The sequence below is a fragment of the Cyprinus carpio genome, chromosome A17 (assembly GCF_018340385.1).
Source record: "Cyprinus carpio isolate SPL01 chromosome A17, ASM1834038v1, whole genome shotgun sequence".
Lineage (NCBI taxonomy): Eukaryota > Metazoa > Chordata > Actinopteri > Cypriniformes > Cyprinidae > Cyprinus > Cyprinus carpio.
The window spans coordinates 2,495,654-2,505,919 of record NC_056588.1 but is presented as its reverse complement, the minus strand read 5'-3'; the positions used below and the strand labels follow the sequence as shown (position 1 = coordinate 2,505,919).

The 10,266-nt window shown below is 32.8% G+C and overlaps 1 pseudogene; it reads right to left on the bottom strand.

Annotated features, from left to right (window-relative positions):
- Positions 1-3,059: 3,059 nt before the first annotated feature.
- Positions 3,060-4,181, bottom strand: LOC122148101 (annotated as a pseudogene).
- Positions 4,182-10,266: the final 6,085 nt, after the last annotated feature.

Sequence of the window (10,266 nt, the reverse complement as noted above, 5' to 3'; positions counted from 1 at the left end):
AACAAATTCCTAAATATTTGCAGTGGCCACAGAAAACCAGCAGCCAGAAAAAGCAGCAGCAGCTCGGTTTTATTGACTGCATTTCATTAAGCATATGAACATTTTTGGCAGTGATGCTTCACTACTTTTAAGAATTGTTTATGTGCAATTTCTTCAGGCCAAAATCAAACCAAGCTTGTTTTATACAACTTTAAAGGGACAGTTTTCCAAAAGTGAGTTCTGAATTTCTAACCTGTATGTTTTTCTTTCTTCTGTGAAACACAAAAAATTATGTATTTTCCTCTATATAATTTACATTACATTTCTTCTACACACACAATCTCATATTCAAAAGTTTGGAGTCTATAGGAGTTCAATGTTTCTGAAAGAAGCCTCTTCTGCTCACCAAGGTTACATTTATTTGATCAGAGATAAAGTAAAATGATGAAAATGTTATTACGATTTAAAATGACTGTTTTCTATTGTACATATTTTTTTTAAATGTTATTTATTCTTCCTGTGATGCCAAAGCTGAATTTTCAGCATCAAAAAGGTTTTCAGTTTTTTTTTTTAAGAATAGAAAGTTCAATGGAACAGCATTTATTTGAAAAATGTCTTAACAGTTACTTCTGATCAATTAAAAGCATCTTTGCTGAATAAAACTATTAATTTCTTTCAAAGAAAAAAAAAATCTTTCTGACCCCAAACTTTTGAAAGCTAGTGGAAATTATTCTAGACGAATAAATATAACAATAAAAGAAAAATATAGTTCAGCAAATTCACTGATAAAAATAAAAGCAGATTATTTCACACTGCTTGCTACAGAACAACAGATTCCAGAAAACAAAATTTAAGCTTTAAATAAAATTAAAATATATAATCAGGAAGACTATTAAATTACTAAGCTGACTGCGGAGAATAATTGAACCCTGTAAATCTTTGGTTTACTTTACCAGGAAGAAGTGTGCAAATACGTCTACAGAACGTTTGAATTTCAGTATGCTACATAGTATACTGCAGAGCCCAATTACCATCCATTCCCATTAGGTCCCAAACATCGTCAGTAAACTCAAACACATGATGGCAGATGGTGCTTAGTTGGCTCGAGCCTTTCTGGAGTCTGAGCCAGTGAAGTTTTAGCATTGTTTGAAACCAGCTCCTGGCAAAACCATAGTTGTGTTTCCCAGCCCCAGTCACCTACAGGCACTGCTGTTATCCAAACCATTGGCCCAGCTGTCAGCTAGACGAAGAAAATTAACAGATAAACTAATTGAAAGTGATAAAGAAAATGGGATTAAATTACATAATTGTGTTTTGTTTTTTTGCATTGCATTGCATGTCCACCAAAGATCATGCAGTGGATGATCAGAATACATTGCAATGCAATGCATTCCATCAATTGTTCAGCAAAGGATCCTCTGCAGTGAATGGGTGCCGTCAGAATGAGACTCCAAACAGCTGATTAAAACATCACAATAATCCACAAGTAATCCACACCACTCCAGTCCATCAATTAATGTTTAACAAAGTGGAAAGCTGCATGTTTGCATAAAAAACGAATTCATCATTAAGACATTTTAAAATTTAAAATCGATGTTTCTGGCTAAACTATGAGTCTATAATCCATAATAACGCTTCTACCAGTGAAAATGTCCATCTCCTGTTGTCCTCTCATCAAAATCCACTTATATTTTAGCCGGTAAACAACGGTTTTGAAGTTAATAATGCCTTAATGATGGATTTGTTTCCTTAGCTGTTTGGACTCTCATTCTGACGGCACCCATTCACTGCAGGAGCATCCATTGGTGAGTAAGTGATGCAGTGCTACATTTCTCCAAATCTGTTCCCATGAAGAAAGCAAACTCGTCTACATCATGGATGACCCTAAGGGCGCGAATACATTTTCTGTCAAAATGTAATTTTTGGGTGAAACTATTCCTTAAAGAGATGTGGTGGATTTTGAATTGAGTTTGGATTATTTGTAGGAGATTTTCATAGAATAACAGACTCTCACCAAGGGGCTGTCGAACTGGGTCAGTCTCATAGGTGACCTGCAGGTCTGGCAGGTGCCTCCTGATTTCTTGTACCAGCTCCTCTGGAGTGAAGCTCATGGCACTGATGTTGTATGTTCACAAGCCGAGTGTCTCAGCAGGAGCTTCCAGAACCTCCAGTGTGGCTCTCAGAACATTATTAATGAACATCATGGGGAGTCTCGTGTCAGGCCTCAGATTGCACTCAAATTTACCCGTTTTCACAGCATCGTGGAAGATCTGAACAAAAGAGAAAGAGAGAAAAGTCAGAATAAATGGAGAAGCAAAAGGTTTACACATAGGTATTACCACAGATATTTAAGTATCATTTACTATTATTATTAATATTTTGAATTAACTTTTATTTTTATGTTTACATTTTTTATTTTAGTTAAAGTCATTTTAGTCATTTTGTTATGTGCTTCAACCTTGTCATTTTCTATTTCTATTTATTTTTATTTCAGTTAGTTGTCAAGGCAGCACGTTATTTACGGTTTTTTTTTGTTAAGTTTAGGTTTTTTCATCTAATATTTGCTATTTATTTATTTCAGTAGTTAATGTTGTAATTTATTTTAGCTTTGTTTCAATTTTTTTTTAATATTTTTAGTTTAACAATAACAACACATGGCAACTTTTCTAATTTTCTTTTACATTTTTTTAGTTTTTCATTGAATATTTCTATTTTATTTCAGCTTTATTTCAATTTGTTATATTTTATGTTTACAATAAAAACACACGACAACATTTCTAATTTTCCTTTAAGTATTTTAAGTTTAAGTTTTTCATCTAATATTTCTGCTTTATTTCAGTTTTATTTTTCAATAGTTTTAGTTTACAATAAAAACACACAGCTACATTTCTGTTTTCTTTCAAGTTGTTTACATTTTTCATCTAATATTTCTATTTTATTTCAACTTTAATAGCTTTGGCAACATTTCTACCATTTTTTCTATATTATTTAAGCTTAATTTTATTTTAATTTTGACTGTTTAATATTTGAATTAAATTTGAATAGCTTTAAGGCAACATTTTTAATTTTCTAATATTTCAATTTGATTTCAGGTTTATTTACATGCATAATAGTTCCAGTTTACAGTAAGAACACATCAACAATCTCTATTTAAATTATTTATTTATTTAAATTTAAATTATTTTTTCAAGTTTTTCATCTAATATTTCTTACCTGTAGTTCCTCCACCAGGTTGAGAGTCTGCAGAAGTGATTCCTGGGTATCTGAGACAGCGGAAGTCAAGACCATACCTGTGATGGTAATGCTGTAATACACAATAAAGTAATGTAAAGAATTTAATAATGCATCACAGAGCTGATACACAGCAATCAATAAAAAACAGCTAGAAACCTCATGAAACAATTTTACATATTTGTTGATGTATTTCCTACTGCCTAAAGGTACATATCAGGCTGATACTCTCATTTGTTTTCATTTAATATAATGCTAAAACTAAAATCCCAACAAAGTTCAGGATTTGCAGGTGTTCTCTCAGAAGTGTACTGACTTCTCCCATTAGCTCAGCATGAACCTTGGACACTCTGTAAATGGTTTGTCAGTCGTTGGATGCACAGATCGGGGATGGGGTCATGAGGGGACGTGGGGCCAAAGGCACCAATAGTGCTGGGGATGAAGAACGGAGCCCATGTTCTGCGGCGATGTCAAGAACATTGTGCAACCCTAAAGATGAGGAAACAAGAAAAGAAACATCAGTGTACCTTACCACTGAAAAGTGAACGAAAATGCCTGACCTTGGTGACTAACCAGTGATGTTGACGTCACGAGCGAGGGCCACACTGGCCTCTCCGACTGCACTCAGTAGGACGCTGTAGTGAATCAACCAGGAGATGCGGTTGTTTACAACAATCTCACGCAAGTTCTTGTAGTCCAAAATGTCCGAATATATAAAGGGACCTAAGGAGAAGCTTAAATTAGTCCAATTCAATATAAATTAAATGAATAAATAAATACAATTAAAAATAATAATATTCTTACCAATTATTAACATTAACATTTGTATTGTGTGTGTTTATTTGCATATATTAGTATAAAAATATTCTAAAGTAAAATACATACAAATTTTAAATATAGAACAATATATTCTTAACACTATAATATTAAACTCATGTACATAGTTTCATATATACATGTACATACAACATTTTTGGAGAATTGTGACTAAAATGTCACACCACAATTGAATATAATAAATAAACATTTACAATTAAATGACAATGTATTTAAATAATAAAAAAATTCAAATAATAAGTCATATAAATATTTGTATATATTTTAAGCATTTTTATTTATTTTTGTAATTTTATTATATATATACTAAATGTTAAATAGTAATTAACATACACATACGTTAATATGTATTTTAAGAGATTTTAAGAGCCAAAAATCAATACAAATAATTAAAAAAAATTAAAATATAAATCAATAAATTTAAAATACTGAAAGAGGCATATCAATATTTCTATATTATAAACATTCTTAATTATTTTTATAATTTATTTTATTATATATTTTATTTCAATATTCACATTTTTAGAGACCTATAATATTCTAAATAGATTTAAATTCTTAATATAGATCAATCTATATTATTAATAAACTCTTTGAAAATGAAACATTTTAGTCATAACTCTTCATATATAAACTCTACATGTCTACATGAGAAGAAATATGACTAAGTGTTTCAGTTTCAGTGATGCTGCCCACCATAGTGAATATATTGATACGCACCACTTGTGTAAACATGAGCTGCAGTTTCCTGTTCAGATAGAAGTACATATTATTTTCCAACTGCTTCCTGTATGAAAAGTGAAATAATAAATATATATGTTTTTTTAGAATGCTGTGCCATAAAATATCCTAATAACCTGACAGATGTTACTTTGACAACCCTAGATTCTGTTTAGATTACACTTTCACATGGTGACATCTGGTTGGCTGAAATGTCACAGGGGGCGGGGTCCTCGTTGTGAAAAACAGACAGAAAATATTATTAATTCTCATCATCAGTGATGTGTTGTTGCCATGGAGACTACATTTCATGCTTCAAGAAATGTGGTAACCAGGGAAACGTGTCATCTAAATTTTATATAACATCCATTTAGGCCTCAAAGCTTTATCTAAAAGACAATCTTTAAAAATAGGATTACACAATATACGGTGCATCACAAAAACAATCTCTAGTCTCCTGCTCTCATACCGGTAATGAGAACTCCGGGATGATCAGATTCAGAGAAGGACACTGAGTGAAAACTGGCGCGGACAGACGGGTGCCAGACCTCTCACAGCTCTCACACAGGACATCTTCTACAACTGCCAACATAAAGAGATGAATAAATAACATCATAATCCACCCATTTTTAACGTAAGAGCGGCGCTGCCAAAAAGTTAATCCTTAATCATAATCATAAACACACTGGTTGGTAGCGCAGATAGTTTTGTGGTTAGCTGCGGCGTGATTGTCAGTGGCTGTCAAAGCAAGATCCTCACCTGGAAATTATTTAAAATCCCCGACAGATTCTTCTTCTTTTCTTCACTTCCCGATTATTATTAATTAAATCAAGTGTAGCGTTTCTCCTTACAGCACTAAACTAACGCAGTGTGCAGTAAAAGTGCCTCATCACACTGATTCATTTAGCCATACACACCAGTACCTGCAAACAGCCTTCGCTGTAACACCACGCAGCCAGTGATGATTTCACTTTTGATTGCTAGATATGTATCGCTTCTGATTCTCAGTCTGATACAATGTGTCAGTTCGGCGGGAATATCAAAGGCTCCGGATACACGCGCTGTTACAATGAAACACGTTCCTGCAGGATCTCACGTCATTCATGTTCTGTCAAATGATGACAACATAGATAAAATAATACTGATTTACTCACCGCCCAAATGTCTAGGATAAAAGGGGAAAAAAGAGGTACAGTATGCTCTTACAGTATATTACTTATGCAACTACATAGGAGTTGAAGATGCATCAGTGCTGCATCAGCTACAGGTCTGTCGGAGAGTCGCTGTCTGCTGTGATTGGTCAGTCCACTCGAGACCGCCCACTTTAAATTGAAAACATTGATTACATTAGTAAATTGTCTTCGTTTTATTATTACACGGGCCTCGAGCGTTTAAAGCCACACTCAAATGTAATTTTAAGATTAAAGAAAGAGATGGACCACATTTAGTTTCTTTGCAGCCTGAAATTAAGACATAGTTTTTGTTTCATCCAGCTGTATTTACTCAGTGCAATTTATAACATCCAAATTAAAAATATAACACCGACATATCAAAAAAAAAAAAAAAAAAAAAAAAAAACTGGAGTTGGAAAAGGATCCCTCCCTTGTGTCAGGATTTTTTTGAACCACCTTTTGCTTTAATTACAGCCTTTAGTCTGTTGGGAGTTGTCTAACTCTGCACATCTACACTCTTAAGTTCAGTTAAATTTGATGGTGTTTTTTTTTTTTTTTGGATTGCATCCCCGTTTCCTTCCGTCCTGACAAGTGCTATAAGACATATCATTTGGTGTTGAGGCCAAATAATTACATTTTACTCTCATCTACCTCAGAATCTTTGAGGTGCTTTTTCGCAAAGCTCAGTCGTGACTGCATGTGGCCTTTCTTGAGGCTTTTTTCTTGCAACCCTCCCATACAAGCCACATTTGTGGAGAATTTGTGATATTGTTGACACATGCACATTGCCCACTCTTTGTCATAAATTCCTGCAGCTGCTTCAGAGTTGCTGTCGGCCTCTTGGTCGCCTCTATGACCAGTTTCCTCCTGGTCTTTCATCACCCATTTGACGTCTTAATAATAGACTTCACTGTGCTTCTAGGCATTGATAAAGCCTTTCACTGACTCGCCTGTCCACAACTTTATCCCCGAGATCTTTTGACAGTGCTTTGCCACCCATGTTGATGTTTTATCTTTCACTTGGATGTTATAAGTTGCAATGAGTAAATACAGCTGGATAAAACAAAAACTGTCCATCTTCATTTCAGGATGCAAAGCAATAAAATATGATTATTTTAAGGGTGGTTATTTTAATTATTTTAACATTATAGCATTATAATGTAAACCAGAGCAATAATGAACGCAAATAATCTTCTTAATGAATGATTGATGATAGTATTTTGCCTCTCATCACACAGAAGACTCAGAGAAGCTGTTGTGCTCAGACCATTTATTTAGTCTACTCTAAAGTGAATCAATGCCATGTCTTTCACAAGGACCCAGTGGGAATTTCCTCTGTTTGTCTTGTAAGTAACTAGCAGAAGTACTAGAATCTGGACATCTATTCTCATTAAAGGGGTTATTTATATAAAATGTTGAACTCAGTGAACTCATGAACATGGACTGTGTGTCACCGTGACATACTGGAAGACTCGTAGAGCTTGTCTCCAAAGGACTTTTCCCACACCTACATGACATTTAGCATCCAAATGGGCTTGCGGGAATTTTCGTGAGTCATATTCCTCGTTCTTTCCTCTCTCACTTGCAAAAGAGTAACATCCTTAAAACAAAAACCTCACCAAACATGAACCATCTTACACTGATATTAAATAATATATATTTACAATATATTTATATAAATGAGGGGCATAAATGAAGAAATTATCATTACAATTTATATATATATATATATATATATATATATATATATATCTATATATATATATATATATATATATATATATTATATATATATATATATATTATATATGTATATATACATACATATATGTGTGTGTGTGTGTGTGTTTCTGTATATGTGTGTGAGTGTGTGTGTGTGTGTGACCCTGGACCACAAAAGCAGTCTTAAGTTGCTGGGGTATATTTGTAGCAATAGCCAAAAATGCATTGCATGGGTCAAAATGCCAAAAATCATTAGGATATTAAGTAAAGATCATGTTCCATGAAGATATTTTATAAATTTCCTACTGTAAATATATTAAAAGCATAATTTTTGATTAGTAATATGCATTGCTAAGAACCTCATCTGCACAACTTTAAAGGTCATTTTTCTCAATATTTTATTTTTTTTTGCACCCTTAGATTCCAGATTTTCAAATAGTTGTATCTCAGACAAATATCAACAGAAACCAACAAATCAATCAACCAAAAAAATAATCTCTTATGACTGGTTATATGATGTATAAATCTCAATTTTGAAAAACTGACCCTTATTACTGGTTTTGTTGTCCAATTTCTTAATGAATTTTAAAAGTGAATATCTTGCAATTTTCTAAAAAACTAATGGCAGATTTAAAACAGCACACCAAAAACACAACAAATTGTTAACGTTGATAAAATATTTTGTAATAAAACTGTAAATTATGAAATAATATGTTTAACAAATAATTTAAAATATATTTATATTAAATTAGGAAATAATGCATATGATATATATTATATATAATAAGACTATGCATTTAATCATAATTTCTCATTCATTTTAAATGTGAACTTTAAATGTGAACTGTTAGGCTGATAAAATTATTTGTAATAAAATAGTAAATTATTAAACAACATATTTAACAAATATTAATGTTATTAATGTTTTGTCCACCTCTCAAGAATCAGTGATTCCAGTCTTATGTCATTTGTCATTTGTCTTGCGAATACTAAATCAATGGTGTATCTTTTACGGCATGAGCATTTGTGTGCAGCAGTCATGCAAGAAATATACATTTATTGTCTGCTTCAATGTAAGCAGCACTTGAAAGCAGCCTTGAACTCAAGGGATCTGCAGGCAATTATCTGACTTGTAGTATTCACTGCCCCTACAGTCACAACATTAGCTTTCATAAAAATTTCATGCCTTTGTGCTTTTGCATTTAGTAGCTGTTCTGTTTGGTTCAAACACGCTGCAGAGAACAGTCACTCTTCTGAACAGGGAAGCATATGCGCTTTTCAAATCATATTTTGTGTAAATGGGGTTTGTTTTTGCGTTCAGGCAGAACGCTGCACTTGTCTGAACTGTTTTTTGTCTCTCATTTTTTTCCTCTAACCTTTTTCTCATTTTACATTCATTTATTCCTTTGTGCAAAACATTTGAAATAAAATAGCCTAGTGCATGATGTCCACTAGTGTTACACACCCAGACAGCACAGTATATCCTACAATGCAATGCGTTTGACTTGATCTTTCATTTCCAATGTGATGAATGAACTGGAACTAATTACAAATGCAAATCTCTTTTAAATTCATTATTTAATTTAATGCTAGTAAAGAAATTTTAATCAGAATATTTTTAAAGCAATGTAGGCCTATGTATGTATGTATGTTTTTTTTTTTTTTTTTTTAAATCGTGAAATATCAGTTTCAAAATCATTCTAATGGTACACAGACTTCTAATGGAGCGAAAGGCTTCTGCTTCTTTACAAACATCTTTTCTGGATGTTTGTTGAATGGGTACGAAATTCTATGAAAAGGCTGGATCGCTTTGCGGCAGCAACAAATGCACAGTCAGAGATGGTTGGTCTGAATCCAGCCTGTCACAAAACTGTGACTTCTCTTATAAAGCAGAATTTGTGTCGGTATAAAAAACTCTGAAAAACAGATCCAAAAACGAATGCTTAATGGAAAACGATTGCCAAAATGCTGTCAAGTAGTTCATTCGGTGTGGTGAAGCTTCTCCTCCACTGATGACTGTGGTATATTTACGGCAGTGAATTCCACTCACTTAACTGTAGGGGCTCCAAAGTTGCAAAATAAATACAAAAACTACATTACAGTTGCTTTAAAAACAATATTGTTTATTGTTTTATATTAAAAAAAAATTAAATAAAAAAAGATGAAAAATACAAAAAAAGTATTTTTTTTAACATTCACAGGGGGATACACACACACACACACATACACACAAACACACACACACAACACACACACAACACACACACACACACACACATACATATATATATATATATATATATATATATATATATATTAAAAAATCAAAAAACTTTGTGAATCAGATTGATGCAAATCAATAAAATGAATACACAACCAAAATACAAAACACATTTAGTACCTAAAATAATAATAATAATAATAATAGTAATAATTACTAACTAATTAAAGAATAATTAGGAGGTTGCCTTTCAAATCAAAGTCATTATTTTTTCCACCAGTACGGTTGTTTTAGCAGCTTTCTCATGGCCTAACGGTTAGAGTGTTGGACTTGCAACCCAAGGGTTGCAAGTTCAAGTCTCGGGCCAGCAGGAATTGTAGGTGG